Source organism: Xenopus laevis, chromosome 2S, assembly GCF_017654675.1.
Source record: "Xenopus laevis strain J_2021 chromosome 2S, Xenopus_laevis_v10.1, whole genome shotgun sequence".
Taxonomy (NCBI): Eukaryota; Metazoa; Chordata; class Amphibia; order Anura; family Pipidae; genus Xenopus; species Xenopus laevis.
The window spans coordinates 145,436,066-145,463,520 of NC_054374.1; the positions used below are offsets into that span (position 1 = coordinate 145,436,066).

The window sequence follows — 27,455 nt, forward strand, 5'->3', positions numbered from 1 at the left end:
CATAGATTATACAGTTCCAGGTTTCCCTTTAACCTTACACAAGTAGCATGTTCACTGTTGCCTTTGTAGGGACTCGAGGGTCCAGTCAAGGAGCTCAGTCACTTAAAAGTTCAATGAGACCCCAATGTGCAAGAACTATCTTGTTAGTTCCATGGAATCCTAATAACCCAAGAACAGAAGAACTCCATGGTCACTTCTTATATCCTTATATTTTATAACCGAGGGTAGAACCCATATATATATATATATATATATATTTATAACCAACACAAAATGGAGCGCACATCCATGAGAGGAAACAAAAGCCTCGGTGCTAGTCCATAGGAACTAAATAAAGACTGCATTGGTTGACAGCACTCCAAGGATGATTTAGACACAGCAATTTAGTCAAATAAGTGGAGGTTTATTGTGATCCAACGTTTCGGCTCCACACAGGAAGGCTCCCTGATGAAGGCTCCTGTGTGGAGCCGAAACGTTGGATCAGAATAAACCGCCACTTATTTGACTTAATTGCCGTATCGAAATCGTCCTTGGAGTGCTGTCAACTGCTGCAATCTTTATTTGGACAGTATGTGTATCTTTATATATATATATATATTGTCCCACAGTGCCCACACTCCAATGTAGATAAGGGCCAGAGGTGCACAATCAATATGTTGTATAAATGAAGAAGCAGGATCAGCACACTCTGTATTGTGATGAAAAAGTGATTATTTATTTCATAGAAAGAAGCATTTTATCTGACGTTTCGGTCCTGCATGGGGACAAGGATCACCATCCGTGATGCGGGACCGAAACGTCGGATAAAATGCTTCTTTCTATGAAATAAATAATCACTTTTTCATAACAATACAGAGTGTGCTGATACTGCTTCTTCATATATATATATATACTATCTTTTTTTTCTATCAAGAAGCAATATCAGTATATCTCTCAAAGCCATCTACTTTATTATCAAGTCAGTTTGTTACAGTAAAACAATCTTATAAAGTGAAAGCATACAATTAGGCAGGATTCTCTATGATCGACCAATCAGCGATAGCCATGTCATATCGCTGCCTCTGACATCACAACCAGCACCCTACAGCATCACAGCCCCGCCCATTGCATCCCAGCCAGGCCCTTGCCCAGGGGGCAGCCCTGGCCGGAGGAGGGGAGGCAGTGGAGAATGCCAGCCTCTGGTCGCCCTGAAGAGGAATCTGAGCCTGGTGTCACTTTTGCCATGTGGAGTAATTTCTTAGTGCCTAGGGTTGCCACCTACTGTATTTAAAAATAACTTACTGGACAGAAGGGGAGTGGCACAAAAAGGGTGGCATGTGACATCAAAGGGGCAGAGCAATTATGAAAGGAGGTGGAGACATAGACATCTTGTGGAGGATTGGGAAAAGACATAGAAAGTGTAAATTTGTGTTGCTTTCTGGGCAAATCGTGGATGGACCAGGGGCTGAACTTAAAGGGGTTGTTCACATTCAAACAACTAGTTGTTGTCCGATAGATCACCAGAAATAACAACTTTTTCAAAATACTTTCTATTTTCTGTGTGTCACCGCTTTTCTAATATTGAAGTGTAAAGTGTCTTTTTTCACCTTCTAAAGCAGCTCTGGGAGGGGGCGGGGTCGCCGACCCTGTAAACTGTTCTTAATTGATACATTTAGTTGATACATAACTGACTGAAACACTAGAGACAGGGATATTCAACTTTAAACTTCGATTTTGGAAAGACAATAAAAAATAAATTATGGAAAGTAATTATCTGAAAACAAGGGTTTGGAAGGTGAACAACCCCTTTAAGGTTATTACATATATACCAACATTTACTACATTGCAGGTAAATTTGTAATGCTGGCAGGTGCTTGGCAGGTGTTTTACAAGCTAGGCCAGTAAAATACCATGGAGATGGCAACCCTAGATGCACCTATTCATACAATCCACTGTGGGAACCCTGGAACATGGCCCAGCATCCCAGCATCAATAGGTACAATTGGGTACAATTCAGCAGGAGAGACACAATGGAGCTTAGCACTAAATGGAAGTAAAAGGAATTAATTTCTTATTGTTATCCTTCCTTTACATAGGAAGAGTATTCCACGATGCTTGAAGCAGCAATCTGTGCCAGCAGCCAAGTGTTAAACTTGTGCCGGAAGATTATCATATCTCGGGTTTGATCACCAAACCAAGTTGTTATTACCTACTGTCGTGCCACCTACTACCGGCAGTTTCTCAAAACCCAGGCCATAATAATGATAGCGAGTACAACCATGTGACATGAATACATGCAGTTGCTTGGTATTAATTGACTTAAACTGAAGGCTACACAATGCCATCATTTCTGTATAATGTATCATAACTTGTTTATTAATGACCTGGAGGTGGGCATTGAAAGTACTGTTTTTATTTCTGCAGATGATACTAAATTGTGCAGAACTATAGGTTCCATGCAGGATGCTGCCACTTTGCAGAGTGATTTGTCTAAGTTGGGAAACTGGGCAGCAAACTGGAAAATGAGGTTCAATGTTGATAAATGCAGGTTATGCACTTTGGCAAAAATAATATAAATGCAAGTTATACACTAAATGGCAGTGTGCTGGGAGTTTCCTTAAATGAGAAGGATCTAGGGGTTTTTGTAGATAACAAGTTGTCTGATTCTGGGCAGTGTCATTCTGTGGCTACTAAAGCAAATAAAGTTCTGTCTTGCATAAAAAAGGGCATTAACTCAAGGGATGAAAACATAATTCTGCCTCTTTATAGGTCCCTGGTGAGGCCTCATCTGGAGTATGCAGTGCAGTTTTGGACTCCAGTCCTTAAGAGGGATATAAATGAGCTGGAGAGAGTGCAGAGACTAAGTGCAACTAAATTGGTTAGAGGGAGGGAAGACTTAAATTATGAGGGGAGACTGTCAAGGTTGGGGTTGTTTTCTCTGGAAAAAAGGCACTTGCGAGGGGACATGATTACACTTTACAAGTACATTAGAGGACATTATAGACAAATAGCAGGGGACCTTTTTACCCATAAAGTGGATCACCGTACCAGAGGCCACCCCTTTAGACTAGAAGAAAAGAACTTTCATTTGAAGCAACGTAGGGGGTTCTTCACAGTCAGGACAGTGAGGTTGTGGAATGCACTGCCGGGTGATGTTGTGATGCTGATTCAGTTAATGACTATAAGAATGGCTTGGATGATTTCTTGGACAGACATAATATCAAAGGCTATTGTGATACTAAACTCTATAGTTGGTATAGATATGGGTATATAGAATTTATGTGAAAGTAGGGAGGGGTGTGTGTATGGATGCTGGGTTTTCACTTGGAGGGGTTGAACTTGATGGACTTTGTCTTTTTTCAAACCGATTTAACTGTGTATAAATTAACTATGTATTTAATTTCTCTAGTGATAACTCTCTGCTCGATACACAGATGCATCAAGCGTTCATGGCACATCTATGTGTAACATCACAGTGCCCATGGTACACCAGCTGTGTTAGCTAAGTACTGTATATCTATTAAGACTGTGCCAGACCTGTAATACAATACTACAGTAAACTTGATATTTTAAATTAGACCGTCAGAAACAGTATTTCTAATGACTGAGAATAATTTCCAATTTTCTCTGGGAATATTTTGTCCAATAATTGCTAATTTATAAATTTATAAAGGGGGGAAAAGACGGGTTTGCAAAAAATCTTCATTGTCAAAATGATGGGTTTGGAAAAAATCTTCTTCGTCAAATTTTTCCTGAATTAAATGGTAGTAAATATGCCTCTAAATATGCATTAAAAGAGGAAGAGGGGATGCATTTTATACATAGACAGTATACACTATTTTTAACATTTTCTATTAGCACCCACAGGGTGCTATTTATACTATACATACAAGAGCTCGCTGTTTCATGCCTACATCCTTGGCACTTCATCAGAGTGCCACTCTGATGAAGTGCCAAGGATGTAGGCATGAAACGCGTTAGAGAGATCCACATACCCCTCCGTTCCATGTAATTTTAAGTGTTGAAATAAAGCCGGATTGATATTGCACTCCTGGATTGTTCTGATCAGCACTCCGCAGCGAGCTCTTGTATGTATGTTGGAGCCGGTTAGAAGCGACTGGCGTATCGCGAGAGCAGCGGTCGGCTGGGATATGGGACGCGCTGGGTGAGCTCCGCCATTACCGCATTGCTACCGATTGCTATTTATACTATAGCTGGTACCATTACCATGATTCAAGTATGCTTTCAGAAAGGTACCAGGTCTGTTACAGTCATCAAGAAAGGAAAGTACATCTCCAACATGGAATCCAACATGCAGTATCGGACTGACCCACCGGGACAATGGGAAAAATCCTGGTGGGCCCCAGTCCTTGTGGGCCCCCACGACCACACACTACCCTATTTTTTTTGTCAGCGCTTGGAATTGGATTGTGCGCTGCGCTCCGGTTTTTGCTCTTGGATTGTGCACTCCCACAGGTATGGGCCCCTACCCACTGTAGTTAGTGGGCCTGCTGAAGCTGTGCCCGATGATGTCACAGACTGGCCAGTGTCCTTTACGTGGGAGAATTAGAGAGAGGAGCGTCAGGGAGGGAACGGCTGTGGCTACAAGTACTACTGTACTGGTGCGTGATGAGTGTGTGGATCCTCCCTGTGCTGGTCAAGTTGGGCTGCTCGTGGTCTGACATTGCTGCCTCATTATTTTCTCCTCTGTCAGTTCTATCCAGGGAAGATTTGATCTGCTTGTGTCCTACTACAGTGCTGGTGAGCAAATGATCTGGGGGGAGCATGGAATATGTGGCCCTTCATTACCCCCATAACCCATGTGGACAATGGTGTAACTAGATGTTACTGGGCCCCACAGCAAATGATTTTTCAGGCCCCAAAAATGTCTAGAGGTTGACTTGTTTTACCAATATTTATTCAAAATGTATATGAATTAGGGCCTCATGGGGCCTCTATAACTCCTGGGCCCCCCTGCAGCCGCAGGGTCTGCTTCCTCTATTGTTACGCCCCTGCACGTGGACTGTATACAGTAACTCTGTGTGTCCTCCACCAACTTCTTTAATTTAATTTTACATTAAACCCCTATGGTCTCTCAACTTCCCCACTAAGTTTGCTGCCCACTCTTTGTTTTGTCTTACTGCCCATCTCCATGTTCATTTCCAGTTGCTTCATCTCTCTACCCCTAGTTAAGCTATAAATTATTTTACTGTGACTGGGTTGGGAGTCCTTACAGTGAATTCATTAAAAATTGATTAAACAAATGAAATGCTCACTGAATTTTTTTTTTGTTTTTAATATCAGTCCCTTCCTCATTGAGCTTACGATCAGAGGGACCTATCACATTCCCATCAGTCCCTACCCCTACCTAATCTAAGATTCCTATCACATTTACATCAGTTTCTGCATCATTGTACTGAATGTCATTTGTCCTTTATTTGTCCTTTATTTTTCCTTGTGGGCTTTCGTGACTAAATGGAAGGGCCCTTCAGATCTGGTTCTCTGGTGGGCCCCAGGTGCCCCAGTCCCACACTGCCAACATGAAGCCCCTAATATCTGTGGGGCTGTCGTTTGCCCATCCCTGAGGGTCCCTGTTGACTGAAGAGCCTAAGGTTTATATGGTGGGACCCTGGAGTTGGGAAAACATACATCCCAAATAGTTTACTAACCTTTTACACAGGTGTTCTCAAATCAGCATCTCTGATCAGTTATTCAGCTTTGGTGTATTTCTTGTCACATGAAGTCTTCAGTCTTCCATCTAAAAAACATAATAGGAATACAAAACCTGATTCAGGCACAAGATCTCCCTTCCTTGATACAGCCATATGTTTCTCTTATCAACATGGGCAGTGGGGGTGGGTAGAAGGTAAAGGGTTCCAGTGGGAAAAATCCTTTTAAATCCTTTAAAAACTTTTCTATGGGGTTTAATAAAGGGGAAATATACAGTATACCTGTTTTTAAAGACAGCCCAATTAAAAAGGTTTGATGATCTATAACATGCAAACAGACATGCAATGGATTTATTTTTATATATAACCCTATTTATTTAGCTAATACTAGACTGAAGAAAACCAAAAATACAAATAATTTATTACCGAAAGGCACCCAAGGCCAACTGACTATTGATTCATTATTAGCATACAGCCCAACCCTTGAAAAGAGAATGCATGAGATCTCACTTGTTGACAGAAAGGATTATGTATTTGGAGTGGAAAGTTATCACGATAAACAATATCCACTTCACCGACATCCACATTTAAATACATTTGGCAAGTCTGCGTGTCAAAGAACAAGACTAAGTCACATAAATGTGTCATGAAGAAATGCAGGCTCTGGTGCATTACAGACATGTAAGAATGCAGTCATAATGGCACCAAGGTATTCTGTCATGATTTTAATGGAATAGTTTTTTATTACTAAATTACACGGTGTACATTGTAAATAATTCATTTTACTATTTCAAATTTTATTCTTGAACCAATAAAGGTGTTTTTTGTTGTAATTTTGGTGTGTAGTCAGCCAGCTCAGGTCATCTTGCTTGATCATGTGCTTACAGAAAGAGCCAGCACTTTAGGATGGAACTGCTTTTATTTTTTCTCATACTCAATGTAGTTATGACTTGGGTTAGCTGGACTTGGATTTTTACTATTGAGTGCTCTTCTCATATACTGTAGGTGGGACATGGGAGCTTTTAACGCAATGCTGGTGCCAGGGAACTTCCCTTCCCATTGTTCTGTTCATGCCACCTTTTGAAATGGTAGAGACCGGGCGGGGGAGGCAGGGCTGTGTCATAGATGGGGTGTCCATGATATCAGGGGTGGGGCTATGATGTGGCCACCGGTGATTGGCCAATCGCCATGTCAATCAAGGGAATCCTGCCCAGTTTTCTTTATTTGGAAAACCAGGCAAGAAGTGTTGACCAGGGCAGTCTTTCAAAATACTGGGCTGCCTGGGTCAAAATCGGACTAGTGGCAACCCTATCTGATGAGCTGCTGGGTGGGGGGGGGGGGGTTGGGGGTGATTTTGCTTCAAATTGCAGCACAGTAGTAAAAAGGGACTGAAGTGTATCAGAGCAAAAGTCACATGACTGAGGACACCTGGGAAACTAATGTATAGCCCCATGTCAGATTTCAAAATGAAATATATATAAAAAAAGGTTTGCTCTTTTGAAAAACAGATTCCAAGCAGGATTCTGCTGGAAGAGTGCTAACTGATGCATATTGTAAAAAAAAAAAAACATTCCCACGACACAAGCTTGGTATTGTGCTCATGCTGGTACTCATGTCATATTATTGGAAGATCAAAATTTTGCACATTGGCCTTCATGATATACTAATATGCAGTTTAAATATGCATGATGGCCTTTCTGTCTCTTCCTAGGGTTACCACCTTAGCAGCCAGCAGGGAGAGGGGTAGGTTAAGACACAGGGTGGGTTGGTGATGTTACTTCTGGTGAATGCGCAGAATTGGGGAGGTTCAAGGGGCTGTATGTAATGGAAGGGGAGACAGAGGCATTGGATGGCTCAGTCAGGTGGTGGAACAGTTCTGGGAGGCCAGGAAAGTAGAGTTAATTAAATATTTACCAGTAAGTTCATTACTGAACCAGCCCTGGCCCCTAGCTGTTGATTTAGTGAGAAGTGCTGTGCTTTGTAAATAAATAGAAATCCCACCATTAATAGGTGAAGAATGCTTAGTTAAAAATGTTTCCAGAATGTTTAGGTAACTGATGTGTCAAGTCATCCCTCGTGCCTTCAGACCTCTAGAGGACTGATCAACCAATGATTCTATTTCCCACAATAGAGAGATTGCCAATTACTGCCCAGTTTGACTGACAATACCCCATGATGCCATGTATAATGTCATACCACAGCCTTTAACTTCTTTAGCAGCATATGTATAATGGCATTCTAAAAACAATAAAAGCCCTATGGGAGGTGATAAGGGTCAGCAAGATAATAGTTGCCCAGGCAAGGTTACAACAAACCTTTGGGGAAATGATGCAGATGGAAATAATAAGCATTCCACTCTCCACTCTCAATATTTCCATTAGGCAAATCCATAGGGAAAATAAGAAATGAAGATATAATAACCCTGCTGGTCATAGGGGGTTGAGACATGGATAAAAAGCTCCTTGTACTAAATAAAAAAAAAAAAGGTACATGATATACACAAGTAGGGTCATTTTCACACGTTTCTTTTTTTTTTTTTAATTACATTTCAAAGTTTAATTGTTAAAAAAAACAACATAAGTTTTTTCCTTGATTGATGTATATTTTAGCAAAAAGTAGAATTAAAAAAACTTTTACATTGTGGAAAAAATTCATATCGCATCGTTACATTCATTTTTATCAAAAATTCTAAAAAGCAGAGTCACTAGAAAAATAGTGTTAAAGGAGAACAAAACCCTAAAAATAAATATAGCTAAAAATGCCATATTTTATTTAATAAACTTATTGCACCAGCCTAAAGTTTCAGCTTGTCAATAGCAGCAATGATCCAGGACTTCAAACTTGTCACAGGGGGTCACCATCTTGGAAAGTGTCTGTGACACTCACATGCTCAGTGGGCTCTGAGCAGCTGTTGAGAAGCTAAGCTTAGGGGTCGTCACTAATTATCCAGCAGAAAATGAGGTTGGTCTGTAATATATGCTGATGCTACAGGGCTGATTATTAAATTCTGATGCTAATTGCACTGGTTTCTGTTTCTGTGTTGCCATGTAGTAATTATCTGTATTAATTACTAATCAGCCTTATATAGTGACATTTCTATTCTATATGTACTGTATATTGTGAGTGGGTCCCTAATCTCATTAAGTGACAGCAGCACAGAGCATGTGCAGTGAATCAGCAGAAAAGAAGATGGGGAGCTACTGGGGCATCTTTGGAGACACAGATCTTTACTGCTAAAGGGCTGTGGTTGTCTTGAGTTGGTACAGACCCCCCAAAACATAATGTACAACATTTCTAGCTACTTCTTTAGTAAAGCTTTAGTTCTCCTTTAAAATTGGTACAAAACGCCACATCTGGGTTGCCTACCCCTCTTAAGGTGGCCATAGACGCAAAGAGTTGCTCGTTTGGCGACATATGCCATTAACGAGCATGGCTATATCGGGGGTAATCTGATCCGATTACGATACGCAATGGGCTCCAGCGGGATCGGTCGGGTCAAAGTCAAACCTGACCGATCGACCAAACGACCGAAAAGCTATCGGCACTCTCCACACACGATCCGAAAATCGTACGAATCCTCGATTCGTGCGATAGGATCTGGGTGTCTATGGCCAGCTTTACTCTTTTGTTTCTTAGTTCAAATCAGCAATGGTGCTAACATTAAACTGGCTAATACATAATCATAGAATCCTCTTCCTGGGGGATCCAAGAGAATCCTTCACTTGCCTAAATAAACAGGGTCATGTCTGTTGTTTAAGACATTAATTATCAAAGAGTCAAAGGCAGCTTAGCATGAAATAGGAAACAACACAGAAGATTTAACATTTGTGATTTTATGAAAACTGCATACAGGTATGGGACCTGTTATCCAGAATGCTCGGGATCTGGGGTTTTCTGCATAATGGATCTTTCTATATTTTGGATCTTCATACCTTAAAGGGGTGGTTGACTTTTGATTAACTTTTAGTATGTTATAAAATGGCTGATTAACAACTTTCCAACTGGCCTTCATTTTTTATTTTTTATTGTTTTTGAATTATTTGACTTCTTCTTCTGACTTTTTCCAGCTTTTTAAACGGGGTTCACTGACCCCATCTAAAAACAAATGCTCTATAAGGCCACAAATTTATTGTTATTGCTACTTTTTATTATTAATCTTTCTATTAAGGCCCTTTCTTATAAAATTCCAGTCTCAATGCATAGTTGTTTAGGGTAATTTGGACCCTAGGAACCGGATTGCTGACATTGGACACTGGAGAGCTTCTGAATAAAAAGGCTAAATAGCTCAAAAACCACAAATAATAAAAAATGAAAACCAATTGCAAATTGTCTCAGGATATCACTGTCTACATTATACTAAAAGTTAACTCAACGGTGAATAATCCCTTTAACTCTACTAGAAAATCATGTAAACATAAAATAAACCCATTTGGCTGGTTTTGCTTCCAATAAGGATTAATTATATCTTGGTTCGGATCAAGTACAAGGTACTATTTTATTATTGCAGAGAAAAAGGAAATTATTCTTATAAATTTGGATTATTTTATTATAAAGGAGCCTATGGGAGAAAGCCTTTCCGTAATTCGGAGCATCCTGGATAATGGGTTTCCAGATAATGGATCCCATACACTTATTAGAAATACACAAAAAATTGGATATTTTAATGTATACGAAAAAATTGCCGGGGGACTAATCTCTCCGAATTTAATCGTATGTCGCTGTCCTAATTCAGAACTTTCCAAGTAACGGTTTTCCAGATAAAGGATCCCATACCTGTAGTAGTGCAGATTTAAAAGCAGGCAACAAGGATGGTAATTCTGAGCTTCTTTTACTTACTTTTTAAAAAATGTCTTGCTCATTGCTGGCTACCCAAAATTACCATTATCTTTCCTGCATAGTGAGCTGGCAAGTTCATAGGGAGTTTCAATGAAAGTTACAGGCCATCAAGGTCCTGAGAAACTGTTCCATCTGAAACGTGTGTGCCTGGCCCCATAGGGGAGTACTGGCTACATTCTGGGTGACTTTCCCACAGCAGTTAATTGCTGCAGGAAATGCGCCTATTCGACAAAGGTCACAGAGGAAAGAAACCGATGAGTGAGGGATAGTGATATAACAGAAGAGAAATATGTGTCGCTTTTTACATTCTATCATGTGATCATTAAATGATGTGTTTAATGTAAAAAAGAAATATTTTAGTTGCTTTTATTTAAACATCCAGCAGATAACTAATCTATTATGACTACAGAACGCATTGAAAGGAAGTGCAATTTCATCGGAGGCACAGCTGAAACATTATGGATATTCTGTATTTCTAGAGCTGCCAATAACAAATTTGAATTGAAACACATTTTGGGAATTAGAAATCAGCTCTATTCTCAGACAGCTTTTCTATGTAGTTTTAGTCCTTTGGAAATATCTCCTGAGACGGCACAGTTACAGACCCCTAGGTACCTCCCACGCATTCTAAAAATTCTCATAGGCTATTAAAATATTTTAACTTCAGATTCTTTAATAAATCCCAGGTAACCGTCTAAACAGCTTCATCATCAGTTTATCATCCTGCTTTATTTTATCCCCTGCTTAAAGAGGCAGTAAACATTTTCAACATTAGTTTTATGAACAGGGCTGGTGCTGAACATACTTTTTGCTTGTTATTTTAATTATTTAATATACTGTACAGGTATGGGATCCATGATCTGGAAACCCAATATCCAGAAAGTTCCAAAGGCTGTCTCTCATAGACTCATATTTTATCCTAATAATCCAAAATTTTAAAAATGATTTCCTTTTTCTCTGCTATAATAAAATATACCTCCCAACTGTCCGGTTTTTCACTAGACAATCCCGATTTTGACAGCTCAACCCACAGTCCCAGATTGTCACTGAAATGCCCCCTTTATCTTTGATCTCCTGCACTGAACAGCCAGAAAAAGAAACAATGTTTGGCTTTTGGCAGAGAACCCAGAATATGTGACAGGTGCACTTAGATACGTTTGTAACAATTTAAGAAAAGCAAAGAAACAATTGGAACAATTTAAGATAAGCAGGTCTCTTGGGGAAAATGTGACTTGCTTAAAGGGCAATTCACCATCATTAGCAAAAATGTATTAACTGAAAAAAAAAACACAGAAATGTGTTCAAACTTTCATAACCTGCCAAATTTTGTAAAATGATCATGGTAATTAAGGGGTGTGGCCACAAAAATGAGCATGGGCAATTATTTTTGTCCCTCTTTCAATTTCCAAAATGTTGGGAGGTATGATAAAACAGTACCTTGTACTTGATCCAAGCTAAGACACAGTTAATCCTTATTGGAAGCAAAACCAGCCTATTGGGTTTATTTAATGTGTACATGATTTTCTAGTAGTCATAAAACATGGAGATTGAAATTATGGAAAGATCCCTTATCAGGAAAACCCCAGGTCCCGAGCATTCTGGATAACAGGTCCCATACCTGTATATGATTTTTCTGAAATTGAAAGTAAAGTCACATGTCACTGCCTGTTCGAACAAAGACAATCAGAAGACCTGAGCAACAAATTTATTAGAAGCCTTTGTTTGATGAGCTGATACTTACCTTAAACCCTAACGAAGGTGCCATCTGAAGGATGGAAGGGGTTTGTTTATACATAGGCTTCTCTTTTGGCTGGGGATTAGTTTTGATTGTGCTCATAAGAGCAAGGAGTAGAATGTGACCATTCATCAAACAGATTTTTCTGATGAAAAAAATAGGCAAAAAGTATGTTTAGCACAAGCCCTACATATAAAAGGAGAACCTAACCCTAAAAATGAATATGGCTAAAAATGCCATATTCTATATAATGAACCTATTGCACCAGCTGAAAGTTTCAGCTCCTCGATGGCATTATTGTTCATTAGTATTATTATATATTTTCATCTTTCTTCTTTTTACATTTTCGTATTTGTATACCACTAGAATAGTAAATAAAAAGCATTAAATTAAAGGACAAGGAAAGTTAAACTAAAGAAGTAGGCTAGAAATGTTGTACATTATATTTTGGGGTTCTGTACCAGCACAAGGCAACCACAGCCCTTTAGCAGTAAAGATCCGTGTCTCCAAAGATGCCCCAGTAGCTCCACATCTTCTTTTCTGCAGACTCACTGCACATGCTCTGTGTTGCTGTCACTTACTGAGCTTAGGGATCGACTCAAAATATAGAGTACACAAAGACTGTAAATGTTACAGTATAAGGCTGATTAGCAATTAATATGGATAATTATTACATGGCAGCACAGAAACCAGTGCAATTAGCATCAGAATTTAATAAACAACCCTGTAGCATCAGCTTTTATTACAGACAAACCTCATTTTCTGCTTGATAATTTGTGACGACCCCTAAGCTTAGCTTCTCAACAGCTGCTCAGAGCCCACTGAGCATGTGAGTGTCACAGACACTTTCCAAGATGGTGACCCCCTGTGACAAGTTTGAAGTCCTGGATCATTGCTGCTATTGACAAGCTGAAACTTTAGGCTGGTGCAATAAGTTCAGTATATAAAACATGGCATTTTTAGCCCTATTCATTTTTAGGGCTTAGTTCTCCTTTAAGTCTTTCCTAAAATATCTGGAGGCATATTTCCTGAGCACTCTGAACGCACTTGGCTAGACGGGCATAAAGCAGACCAAGTGTTAGAGAAGCTAAATGCTACTTGAGGACACTGTGAAGCCAGAGGACAAGCACTGCTTGCGGTGGGTGTACAGAGGTTCTCAGTAAATGTGTTCTCCACCTCACCTCTTACAACCATAAAATGCAAAGCAAGGCGTCCGTGTGGGCTTAGAATGGTACGAATATTATGGGAATCAGTCTTAGTAATGAGAAGTGGTGCAAAGAAACATTTCTGTGTAGCTATAAATCTCAGTCTTAAATGTTTACTAGGGAGGAGTTTAACCACACCACTTTCTTTGAGAAGGTGAATGGACTCCCGAGGCAGGCGAGTGTGAAAGAGACACACACAGTTTGTTTTGGCTGTTTTCTTGAATTCAAATCTAAGGCCAATCACTGCAAGACCTACACTTTGTCCTCTGTGCTCAATGTCACTTTGTACAGTAGTTGGATTTTAATAGCTAAAAAACAGCCTCTAATTCAGCCTTTTGTATGATTCCATTCAACACATCGCTCCAAGATCAACAGAGGCGTTTCAATTTTGCGGGTCATACCATAAAAATTCTTAACATTTTGCATTGAATATGTGCTCTATCCATTGATTACAGTAGAAAAAAAACTTGTATGTCAATGATACTTCTAGAGCTCTAAAAATGTTGTTAATCACAACGTCCATTAAAATATACATTTAATTCCTTAGTTTGGTTAACTGAAGATTTTTCCAAGCTCCTCTATGACATTCTTGAGATGGCCATACATGAGCTGATAAAAGCTGCTTTTGGCAGCTAATTAGACTCTGCAAGAGGCACATGGGAGAACTTGTCCACATATCATTCTTATAGGTTTGAAAATCGCGTTGGGCAAGGATCACGTCTGTATGCTGATGAGGTCCTCTTCTGACAGGTCTTTGTAAGTCCACTGTATTGTGTTGTGGCCAAATCAGGCACAGATACCCTAATTTAGTGTCTTCAGTAAGTTAATGGATCTCAATATGTATGGCTTTCTTTACAGAATAAAGGTTGATATTCACCAGCCAATGAAATGCCTTTTGTATTTAGATCAACGCTGTCCAAGTGAAGGCCCACGGTTGAATGTAGTCCTTCAAGACAATTGGTTGGACCCTCTGTGCCCATTGACTCCATAAGTATCATTTGAAATAGAAGTTTTACAACTTGCATGATAATACAGCCCCCAAACATGCGACATAGCTGATAACTGGCCCACAGAGTGGAAGATCTTGGATATCACTGATTTAGATATTTTCTTGAGATAGCTATAGTTCTGGCTAGCTTTTTCCATGTGTTGGCCCCATTATCTAATATACCACTATTTGGAAAATATTAAAAAGTTGATACTAGAGAAAAAAGACCTGTGAACCTCTGGATGGAAAACTCTAGTCTAGCTAACAGACAGTGGGCAATAAAAACCTATGACTGAACATCACAATCGTACACTAAATTAGTGAAACCTTTGCTGTCTACTAGGAGCTTTTACTGCATTCGTTTCCCATATATTTTAGATAAAAAGTTCATCAGAGACTGTGTAGGTATCATTATTGTTCCTAGTCTAGCCACCCATAAGTATATATTTTTTGGAGACACCACATTACTGAGTACTAGATATGCAGCCTCTTCCCATATTTCCATAGAGTAACTCTGGTTTGTCCTGTGCCCACAGTTGAGTGCCAGTTGAGTTTAAAGAAGAAAGAATAGCATTTTACACTTGGGGGTGCCAAAAGTTAGGCACCCCCAAGTGACTACTTTTACTTACAGGACACTCCGGGCCGGTGCTCCTATCAGCAGAAAACTTCACCGGCCCGGGGTTCTTCTAGTGACCACCATGGAGAGATCCTCTTCTTGCTTCTTGGGTCTTCTCGCAGTTGCACATGCGCAGTAGAAGGGAAAGGTGGACTTTAACGAAAAAGCCGGCTATTTCGCTCTACTGCACATGCATCTGCAAATTTAAAAACCGATGAAGCTAGAAAAACCCGGGCCGGTGTGGTTTTCTGCTGATCGGAGCAGCGGATCAGCGGCCCGGGGTGTCAGGTAAGTAAAAATAGCCACTTGAGGGCACCCCAATTGTAAAATGCTATTCCTTCTCCTTTAATACTGGCAGAAGTGTCAGAGAGGGCTGGGTGTCAGCAGAGTTACATTAGTAAAAGGGAGCAAAATTATTTTGCCTGCCCACGGATATTTACAAAAAAGGAGAACTGAAGTCTCAGTTTTTATTACAGAAAAGCAAAGTCTGAGAGGAGTAAAACAGGATAATCTTTACATCTGTATAAAAATAATGCTACTATCACTAATTACAAAAGCAACTATTCAGTTATTTTGTGCTTCCCAGCACATGTATTTTTGTTCTAGGCTTATAAGGACATTTTGTGTTGTGCTCTGCTGGGAGCTGGAACAAAATGCAATGACTAACAATAGACTCCAGTGTCGGACTGGGCCGGCGGGACACCGGGAAAAACCCCGGTGGGCCCCGGGCTCTTGTGGGCCCCGCCGGCCCAGATCCGCTACTTAGTGGGGCTGCGCGACCCCACTTTGTTTGGGGTCGCGGTAGAATACAATGGCTGCGCATGCGCACAAACGCGGCGCCGCGCGCATGCGCACAAACGTGGCGCCGCGCGCATGCGCACAAACGCGGCACCGCGTTTGTGCGCATGCGCACTAGCCCCCCTGCAGCACTCCGGAGCGGCAGTGGCGGCTGGAGGGGGCCCTGGGGCAGTAGCCCCGGTGGGCCCCATGCCTCCCAGTCCGACCCTGATAGACTCACAAAGGTCTACTAATAGTGAATACACCTAATGAACCCTGTGTACCTTTCCTCTGCTTCTACTTGTTAACTTAATGGAAAACTAAACAAAAGAGAAGCTTGTTCCATCAAGTACCTAGCAACCATAAGAGCATTTGTTTCACGTTGTTTCCCTTTACAAATCATGACAGTATATGGAGCACACCTGTATAAGAAATGATGTGATTATCAGTTTCCTTCTACCAATACCTTGCCCATTGTTCTGTTTCTTAAGACTTCCTTCCTGTGAAGCAACAGCTTCGGTTGATTTTCCTTTGGTCCACAATTGTCTATAAAAGTGTAATATAAACTAACTGCATTGCATTTTATAATAATGCATAATTACTGAGTGCTGTGATGTATCAATGCATTCGCACACAAAAGTACAAATATAATTTTAAAATTATTTTAATATTCATCTACTTATAGTGCATTCTGGGAGAGGCATAGCAACACTCCAGTCAAAGTGTCACAGCTCCATACAGGTAAATAAAAGAAGACCTTCTTAACCTGTTCTCTAGTTGGTTAATTTCAACTTAAGGGAAGTGTATGTATGTTTCCATTCTCTACCCGAAGACAGTGACCAACAAGACATTTCTGTGCCAAGGACATATTCAATTCAATGACAATATTAAATTAAAATTATTTTACTAGTTCACTGCTGGTCACATGTTCATTCACAGGCCACTCAGTATCTTTTTTAGGGATACACCAAATCCAGAATTCCAGAATGTTTCAGGATCAGCCTATTTCAGCAGGATAAGAACTGAGCCCAAGTGCCTGGTCAAATCGAATGCGAAATCTTAAAATCCTATGACTTTTGATAATGCAAACAAAGACAAAAATTTGCCAGCAGCGGCTTCGCAGCCACCGCAACACTTCGCCAGACGAAAATTAGCTCAGACAGTGCTAATTTACTAAAATGCAAAGTTGCGTCCAAGATACCAATATTTCGGCAATGCGAGCAAATCAAAGCGAAGAAGAGCTAATGTTCAATTCTGTCTAGCACAACTTCATTAGAAGTCCTCGCTCAGGCTAATTTGTATACATAAATCAGGCTAATTAGGAAATTTAAAGTTGAATGGACGTATATGTTGCAGCAAATACATTACATTACACAAGTCCAGGGAACCTTAATAAATAAAATAGAGTTGTTATATTGCCCTACACATGAGCCCGGTGTATGGTTTATGTTCCATATGTAAGGAAATGTATGGAGGAACCCGGTTACCCAAAAAAAAATGTAAGGACTTTTGCTATCACTCTGAAAAAAAGAAAAGACGCCAGCGTTTTTTGGACTAAGAAACTTTTTTCACTAAAAAATATGATGTAAGTAACAGAAGAATGAGGAAGATCTATGCACTCCAATGCACTTCTACTGGTCTGAGCTGGCGAAGGCAAGTCTGGCGAAAGAGATAACGTTCGGTAAAATCTGCATCTTAGTGAATTTGCGGAGTAACGTCCATTCGCCAGAGCGAGAGTGCGAATCACTGCTAGCGTCTATCTCCTTCGCTGGTCAAGTAACGCCTGTGCCCGTTAATAAATCAGTGAATTCCCGAAAATGATAACGCTGCCAAACCTTCGCCAGCGTTAGTCAATTCGCCCTTTAGTAAATCTGCCCCATGGTCTCAATGTCCTTAATATATTGATAATAGATATTATTAGTGATGAGCAAAATATTTTGCAAAGTTTTGCCACCAAAATGACACCCATAGACTGGGTGAAAAATATTGTTTCCCATAGACTTCAATGCATTTGGGGAATCTTCAGAGTTTTGCGACCTTTTGGCAAAGCAAAATGGTTCCGATTTGCCCATCATTAGATATTATAAGTAGTATGTATTTGATTAGACGGTGGTGTTTGTGCATGTATGCATGTTGGTTGTGGTGGGTTCAGCCTCTCAAGGAACCTGAATAATGGAATGTTTGCATTATTCTTAGGGATGCACCGAATCCAGGATTCGGTCTTTTTCAGCAGGATTCGGATTCGGCCAAATCCTTCTGCCCGGCTGAATCGAATCCTAATTTGTATATGCAAATTAGGGGCGGGAGGGAAATTGCATGACTTTTTGTCACAAAACAATGAAGTTAAAAATGTTTTCCCCTTCCCACCCCTAATTTGCATATGCAAATTAGGTCTCGGATTCAGTATTCGGCTGAATCGTTCACGAAGGATCCGGGGGTTCGGCCAAATCCAAAAAAGTGGATTCTGTGCATCCCTAATAATTATAATTATACTGTATTTTTTTATAACTGTGCTTGCTTATTTGGCATCCAATGAGTTATAATAGCATATCCCACACAACAGTATATTATATAGTATATATTATACTGTATATCTATGCTATTCTGTTTTATAACTACTGTATATATAGCAACTTGTGCGTGGGTTGTTGCTTATGCTACATACACCCTGGTATGAGGATGTCAATACCAATGAAAATAGTTGAGATTCAACAGGCTTAGACAATTTCAGTTCTTTATATTTCACATTATGCTTGACCGTGCTAAGAAAGACAGCATTTATGCAATTCAAACATTGTCGGAATGTACTTTGCTTTTTGCATATGTAGAATTGTGGCTGCTTTCCCTGGCTGAACTGTCATGCTCAGTGAAATAGTGGCTGGAGCAATATGATAGCGTAGGAGTTCTGTGAAATAAACCAGTCCCATACGATACATTCTGCTCATCTCCTGATTGGGTGCGGCAGGTAAAGGCACGTAAGAAACAACTAAAATATCTTATTTCTGTAAATAAATGCATGATAAATCACTAAACTAGCTGCATACATTTCCTATTAGACATATACAACCTTTTTTTTTAAAGAAAAAAATACATAAATCAATCTTTTTCAACCTAATGTAAATAAAAAAAAAACTTTACAACATATTTTAGGTATTAGTAAAAAAAAAAATGATTGCGGTTGATTTACATTTATTTGACAGTTTTTAACAGACTAAAATTGACTAATTTCTATTGCCAGAGGAATGCTTGTTTTGGCTTTATTATAAATGCTACTGTGCATGGCGTCAAAAGCATGTCTGACAGTGCACATACTCTGCATAGCAACATATTGGGTGGGGTTCAAAACACATTCAAATACACCCTGTTTGGTGAGCCGTTAGGAAACAGCTGCCTACGAGGTACATGTTCTGGCTGCATTCAACACAAAGGCAAAGCTATTATATACATTTATATTTTCTTTAAGGGATTTCAATATATACAGGTATGGGATCTGTTATCCAGAAACCCGTTATCCAGAAAACTCTGAATAACAGAAAGGCCGTCTTCCATAGACTCCATTTTATCCAAATAATCAAAAGTTTTATAAGTGAATTCCCTTTTCTCTGTAATAATAAAACAGTAACTTGTACTTGATTCAAACTAAGATATAATTAATCCTTATTGGAAGCAAAACCAGCCTATTGGATTTATTTAATGTTTACATGATTTTCTAGTAGAATTTAGGAATGAATATCCAAATTACGGAAATACCTGTTATACGGAAAACCCCAGCATTCAGGTCCCATACCTGTATCTAGGTTATACGACAACCCTTTATCCAGAATGCTCCGAATTACAGAAAGGCTGTCTCCCCTAGAATCTATTTTATCCAATAATCCAAATTTTTCAAACTTTTTCTCTGTAATAATAAAACAGTAGCTTGTACTTGATCCAAACTAATATATAATTATCTTTACTTTCTATTTTCTATGTGTGACTGTTTTTCTAATATTCAAGTGTAAAGTGTCCTTTTTCACTTTCTAAAGCAGCTCTGGGAGGGGGGGGGGGGGTCGCCGACCATGTAAACTGTTCTAAATTGATACATTTAGTTTATACACATTTCTTATCTTTGTCCCTGTAGAGCAGAATCGTGAGTTTCATTACAGGCAGCTGTTAGGGCAAGGCCAGATGCCGCGTTTTTGCGGAGTTTTTACGTTGCATTTTTAAAAAAGAACAGCCAGGAGTAAATACGCATAAACTGCTCTACCACTGAAACTAATGGAAAACGCACTATGGCAATTCACACAGGGCACTTGCTTTTTAGCAGAAACGCCAATACGTCAGGAAACTACCAGATCAATAGACTCTATGGGATCTGCACGCTTGAAACCACACTTTGCGTAAATACGTAGCATATTTTAAATATGGCGTCCAAATTCTCAATGAGAACAATGAGAACAATGAGAATTGCATGTTGGAAAAAGAATCCTCCGTGCTGAAAAACGTATGTTGATGGTCGCATGTGGTTTCAGTTTCATATTTACGCCTGGCTGTTCTTTTTTTAAAATGCAACGTAAAAACGCCGCAAAAATGCCACGTCTGGCCTTGCCCTTAGAATTGATACAATAGTTGCTAATACTCCAGAGATGCTGCAAAGGATTGTTTCAACTAATTGTATCAACTAAGGGGCACATTTACTAAGCTCGAGTGAAGGATTCGAAGTAAAAAAACTTCGAATTTCTAAGGTTTTTTTGGGTACTTCGACCATCGAATAGGCTACTTCAACCTTCGACTACGACTTCGAATCCAACCATTCGAACTAAAAATCGTTCGACGTACTGTCTCTTTAAAAAACTTTGACTACCTACTTCGCCACTTTAAACCTATCGAGCACCAATGTTAGCCTATGGGGACCTTCCCCATAAGGTTTCTAAGCTTTTTCTGATCGAAGGAAAATCCTTTGAACGATGGATTAAAAAAAACCTATTTTTCCTTCGATCGATCGATCAAAGTATTTGCGGTAAATCCTTCGATTTCGATATTCGAAGTCAAAGGATTTTACTTAGATGGTCGAAAATCCTTTGAACGATGGATTAAAAAAAAAACTATTTTTCCTTCGATCGATCGATCAAAGTATTTGCGGTAAATGCTTCGATTTCGATATTCGAAGTCAAAGGATTTTACTTAGATGGTCGAATATCGAGGGTTAATTAACCCTCGATATTCGACCCTTAGTAAATGTGCCCCTAAATGTTGCAAAATTGTAACAGTTCAGATGCACCTGAATTACTGAACTGCCAGGCTGAAACACCAGAGACAGGGACATTCAGCTTTAAACTTAGATTTTGTAAACATTGTTTAGCATATTTCATTTTTCCCTTTATTCTGTTATTCCTACCATTTTTTCATAGTACTGCCTATGTAAGAAAATGAGGTTTATGTTCTTAGAGGCATGAATTTCAAATTCATGTGAATTTTTTGTTACTCTATTAAATTCGAATATACTGGAAATTCGATTGGGAAGTTTGAACATTTGAATTTGAACATTTAAAAAACTCCAACGAATTTTGTCGACTCGAAAACTTGAATCGAATTCGATTAGAATTCGACTAAACTCGAATCGAGTGTTTTTTCTCCGAAAAAACCCCACAAATGTCAGGAAATGGGTCAGTGGACCTCTGCCATTGACTTCTACATGAACTAGGCAGGTAGGTGGTAAATAGTCAAATTCGAATTATTCCCAGGGTAAAGGTTTGATAAATCTCGCATTTCGAATAGAGTTTGGATTATTCCCTATTCGAATTTGTGAGTTTTGACCAAAAAAATATTTCAAAAATTTGAATTCAAATTCAAATTTCCTTTTCAACCCTTGATAAATCTGCCCCTTAATGTTGTATCATATACCAATTTCTTTTTGCCATATGGCTTATTCTACAATTAATTCAACCCAAGTCAATAAGAACAAAACCAAATACCCTGTGACCTTCTGATTTTGGCAGCATTGAAAGGACGTGTAGCCTAATCAGCTTTATATATTTTTTTCTATCAAAACTATCAATTTCATGGATATGAGGGTGCCCAGTGCTGACATCTTCATTACATAAATATCAACTAAATTAATGCGACAACTGCCAAACTATATCATTCCTTACCTTTTGAATAAAATCCAGTCTAAGGAGAAGCTCTGGAGCCAAGTCAGATTCATTGAATGAACATGTAGGTGTATGACTAGAAACCACTGATATTTCAAGCCTGGGTCAATATTGCCCTCTGCAGGCACACAAGCTAACAATCTTTTAGGAAATCTCACATACTGAAAAATGATTTTTTAATTGTTCGGAAAAGAAGCAACCCTATAACAGGACAAGCATAGATGGTGGGTTTCAACTGCACCCATTTCCCCCATAATACCTGACTATAGGAGCATGTATTGCACCCTGTGGCGCATACCAACCCCTGAACCAGTTGATACAGTAAGTATCTTAGTTGATAAGTATTAGTAACATGTCAGCTGATGTATCTTTGGAATACAATGCACAGTGGTGCAACGAGGCTTTGCCAGGCCCCCCCCTGCAAAAAAACTTCGGAGAGCAGTGACATGCTGGTTCCAGATGTTTGCAGATCCCGGCACATGTGCACCCAAGCTTGGGTTGGGTTGAGCGAGTGGCAACGATGTATCTGGATCTACACACATCCAGATGCATGCATGCCCCTTGCCTGCAAAAATAAAAATAATTAAAAAAATAAAAGCTATATGTGCCCTTGATCACACTGGGCCCCTAGGCTGTAGACCATGGGTAGTCTGTGCATTAAAGGAGAACTAAACCCTAAAAATAAATGTGGCTAAAAATGCCATATTTTATATAATGAACTTATTGCACCAGCCTAAAGTTTCAGCTTGTCAATAGCAGCAAAGATCCAGGACTTCAAACTTGTCACAGGGGGTCACCATCTTGGAAAGTGTCTGTGACACTCACATGCTCAGTGGGCTCTAAGCAGCTGTTGAGAAGCTAAGCTTAGGGGTTGTCACAAATTATCCAGCAGAAAATTAGGTTGACCTGTAATATAAGCTGATGCTACAGGGCTGATTATTAAATTTTGATGCTTTCTGTGCTGCCATGTAGTAATTATCTGTATTAATTACTAATCAGCCTTATATTGTGACATTTCTATTCTATGTGTACTGTATATTGTGAGTGGGTCCCTAAGCTCAGTAAGTGACAGCAGCACAGAGCATGTGCAGTGAATCAGCAGAAAAGAAGATGGGGAGCTACTGGGGCATCTTTGGAGACACAGATCTTTACTGCTATAGGGTTGTGGTTGCCTTGGGCTGTTACAAAAGTCCAAAACATAATGTACAAAATTTCTAGCCTACTTCTTTAGTTAAGCTTTAGTTCTCCTTTAACTAACCCCCATGCGACTGTGGGGTCTGCTTCCTCTTTAGTAATGCATCGACCTGAAAATGTACACAAATTTAGAATTTAAGATTGCAGCACTGCATTAATGTGTTCTGCAGCATATCAGAAGAAGTTTAGGGTAGAGAAAGGTGTAATTTACCTGTAATTCAACTTTTAGTATGTTATAGGATACCCTATTCTTCGCAACATTACAGCTATTCTCCATAGTTATTGAATAGAATCTAGAAAAGTGGTTGCTTCATATATTACCGCCAGCCAGATCCGTTTAATTTATTGTTATTCAAAAACATTCAATATATTTTGTATATAAATCTGGGAACCTGTACCCTTTGCCATAAGTACCGGAATGAGCTGGAAAATAGCTAGAAATATTCTGAATACTGACAGTGCTGTTTCCTCTCCTGAGAGTAAACAGACGTGAGGGTGGAATATATTTAGCATTGGTGCTATCTAACATTAGTTGTGGAATTTCTGTTCCCATGTTAGAGAACTGGAGTGTGATGTTGTCATGGTTAATGTACAATATAGGTCACCTAAGTGAATGTTAATCATTTATCGGATCCTTGGGTGTTTGAAATGCATTTTTTTTAAACAGAGGTGACTTTCACTTGCATTGGTGCCAAGGTTTGCTTTCCCTAGCTTCCCTAGTCACTGACTTGTCCAAGCAATATATAGCATATACATTATATACAGCTGGAGAAGCAAATAATTAATGTATATAATTTCATAGGCATTTGGAGTGGCACAGCATGCAATTGACACATTGAGGCTCATTTATCAACACTGGGCAAATTTGCCCATGGGCAGTTACCCATAACAACCAATCAGTGAATAGCTTTTTAAAGCCAGCTGCAAGTAGAACAATGAATGCAGCAATATGATTGGTTGCCATGGGTTACTGCCCATGGGCAAATTTGCCCGGTGTCGATAAATGACCCCCATTGATTCCAGTTTTATTCTCTGCCAATGGCTTAGCCTTTCACTGGGTGCCAGTCTCCCTTTCAAGTGTCCTTTCATCTTTCATTCATGTGCACTGTGAGGTCCCAGGGCCTACTGCTCTCCATGAATGTACTGTAGAACCTTTTGCTCGTACTGCCTCCTCCATTTGCCTTTGCCCAGGCTTCTGTATTGTCTGTTTCCTCTATAGTTGTAGAAACCTTAATACCCAGCCACACGCCCCACTTGTGACCCCACTCCCCAGCCTCTCTTATAAAAAAATCCTACCTAAATGCAAATGGGCAGTGCAAAGTGGTGGGGGAGTGGTCCAGGTACAGACTAGGGTTGCCACCTTTTCAGGAAAAAAATACTGGCCTTCCCACAGTATATTTATAATTTTTCCCTATTAATAACATTGGGATCAACATAATTTTTACCAGCCAGGCCAGTAAAATACCGGGTGGCAACCCTAGTACAGACGATTATTCCTGTTGCAGATGTGCACCAGGCCCCTTGAAAGATATTTTGGCAGGGAGGCCAAGCATGAGGTGTGTATGTCACTGAACTACACTCCTGGATCCAACATTACCAGTGTGTTACAGCAGCGTCGAACTGGAGGGCCTAGGGGCCAACGGGGCTGCTACCTCGGGGCCCCCCACCCCAGTCTCAGGCCCTGGGACCCCCTCTTGCACCCCCTGTGCCTACCTTGTATTCCTTGCAGATGCACAGAGGGCCAAGGAGGGAGGTCGGAAGCTGCGCCAGTGGCTTGCTGCAGGGAGCGAGTCTGGGCCTCCAGGGCCCATGAGGGTCGGGGACCACCGGGTTTTTTCCCGGTGTCCCGTTGGCCCAGTCCGACCCTGGTTAGAGCTAACATCTGTGGTATAAATACTTGCCTTTGGCCCTGGTACAGGATGGGCACCTAGGCCTCCCTTTTGGGTCCTCCCCCTATGAATAAATATATGAATATATAGAGATGGAGATAATTGTGTCATTTTTCATTATATTACATTGGATTCAAACATGGTGATAAAATACAGACTTGTTTAGTCCAGTAAGACTGTGCTTTAGGTGTCCAACTCCAGTTTCAGAAATAAAGAAAGTGGTGTCAGATTTATACAGATAAACTGGGATTGTCATTGGAGGATTTTTTTGCATTTTAATACAGCCACTGGCTGTGGAGATTTGGGAATGTTTTTTTCTATTTTTTTCTTTTCTTTTTTTGCTTTAAGAATAGAAACCTGGTGTTGCTGGACTATAGCTTCCAGCATGCCCCAACCTTGATAATATGTTAAAGTATGCTGGGATTTATAACCCACCAACAACTGAGTAAAGTTTAGTTGACCAGTGCAGTGCAGTAGGGTTAGTACAACTTTAAGTCTTTTCCTTCTGTATGTTCTTTTTTTAATAGCCCTATTTTGGTGAGAATAAAGTCTTTCATGTCTGTGACATTTCCCCCAATTTCACAACAGCCAATTATGAACATGTAAGTTCCTCAACAAACCAAGTATAAAGTTTTAATTAGGTTTGTTGTCTAATTTGCCACTCTTAATGAGCCAGGGAATAAAGTAGGCTTGTTGGTTATTCTTGGATCAACATGATAGCTGTTCATTCCACGCAAGCACACAATGACATCCTCTTGGTCTGTGTAAATGTATTATAGGCTCCCTTAGCATATCATTAGATACAGGAAGTTCTTCAATAATTAACAAAGCAATAAGACGCATCTTGCAGCTTATGTTTCTCCTTTGGCAAAGCCTTTTTGTGCATCTTATGGGATGCAGAGCTGCATCTAAATTGTCACATCCCTGTAAAGGTCCTAATAACAAAATGTGGGTCGGGTGCAAAGTGTAAAAAGCGGTCGCCAGCTGCCATATTTTTTGGCACGTTTGCAGCAGATCACTGCATTCAAAGCTGTTGCTGTAGCTGTTAAGACACAGTTAAACATTGAGATGCCTATGAAAATGTAAATCCTACAGTCACTTTTATAATCCATAATTTCTCATGTGTGAGGGTTTACCATTCTATGACCATGAGATGGAATTCTAGGCACCAGCCAAGGTGTCACTCTTTCATTATCCATAGATTTTCTTCCTATCTCACCCTCTCTATGCTTTATAATAACTACAGTGTCATTGTGAATTGCATGCACATGAACAGACCTCCTGGAGATCTTTTAATGGTTCAGGCATGAGGAGGCCCTAACCACACAAATCACCTACTGCAGAAAGGAGACCTTGACCTTGTGCCTGTTTTGTGGGTGCCAAACTGAAGCTATGGGGTAAAACTGCTGGCCATGTCACCTTTTAAAAAGGGCAGGAGAACAATGAATATCCTTTTGATGCACTGTAGATCAAATATGAATTGCATATTCTAGAAGGGCCTTAGCAGTGCTTTGTAAAGGACAAGAATGACCATCTCCTCTTGCAAACCTAAACCCCCGTTAATTCAAGACAAAACCTTGCTGCTGCTACCAGTGGCGTAACTACCAGGGGTGCAAAGTGTAAGTGTCAGTGGCTTGGCACCTCTTCAATAAGAAGTAAGAGTGATGGGGGTCATACCAATACACCCATGGGAGTTTGCTTAGGGTCAGGCCTCCTTTCCCATCCAGCAAAAAATACATGCGAGGACCAGTGGGTCTACTCTGCATCACCCCCACATCAGCGCCCGAATCACAGAGCTAGAATGCACAACTCTTTCTGTTCGGCGAGATACTCCTCTAAGTCCTGCTCACCTCAGTGTCAGCATCATTGAATTCCCTTTCCTCCAGGCAGCCCCCCAACTCCATCCTTCGCACGGCCCAGCTACACGCCTGTCACTTCAAAGCCCACCCTGCTGCCTCCTGATTGGTCATTGGCTTCTGGTGCTGCAGCCCCTCGCTAAATCCTATGAGGCTTCCTGGGCTGCCCCTGCTTCCCTCCATAGGCCGGCAGCGCTGCTTGTTCTTTGTCCGCAGGGGCTGGTGCTGGAGTCAGGGTGGAGCAAGGATGGTGGTGGTGTGTGCCTGCTCCCTGGGACCTAAACCGTTAGCTTGCTGGGAAGAGTGGAGGTGGGTGGGGTTGCTAATAATGAGTGCACCTACTTAACTTGCGGGCTGACAGGACTGACCTGTACAACTTGCTCCTACTATCAGGTCAATGCAAGCATAAGATCGCCCCTGCCCTAACCAACAGCAACTCTAAAGTCTTTGTTTTATTGTGAGTGGAACTTGCAGCCTCTTGTAATTGCTGCTCTTGTGTTTCATTCCTGAGTAGTCCCTGTGGTTGCTTCTGCGCTACATTGGAATGGCACCTCAACTCATGCACATATTTGCACAGCCA

General features: G+C 40.3%; 1 protein-coding gene across 1 annotated transcript in view; it reads right to left on the reverse strand.

The window, feature by feature from the left end:
* The window catches only part of fry.S (FRY microtubule binding protein S homeolog), a 275,333-nt gene that overhangs the window by 220,126 nt on the left and 27,752 nt on the right, over window positions 1-27,455 (reverse strand). Inside the window, exon 2 of the mRNA XM_041584507.1 lies at window positions 5,649-5,737. The gene's annotated coding sequence lies outside the window, so the exon portion shown is untranslated. The remainder of the gene's footprint in view (window positions 1-5,648; window positions 5,738-27,455) is intronic.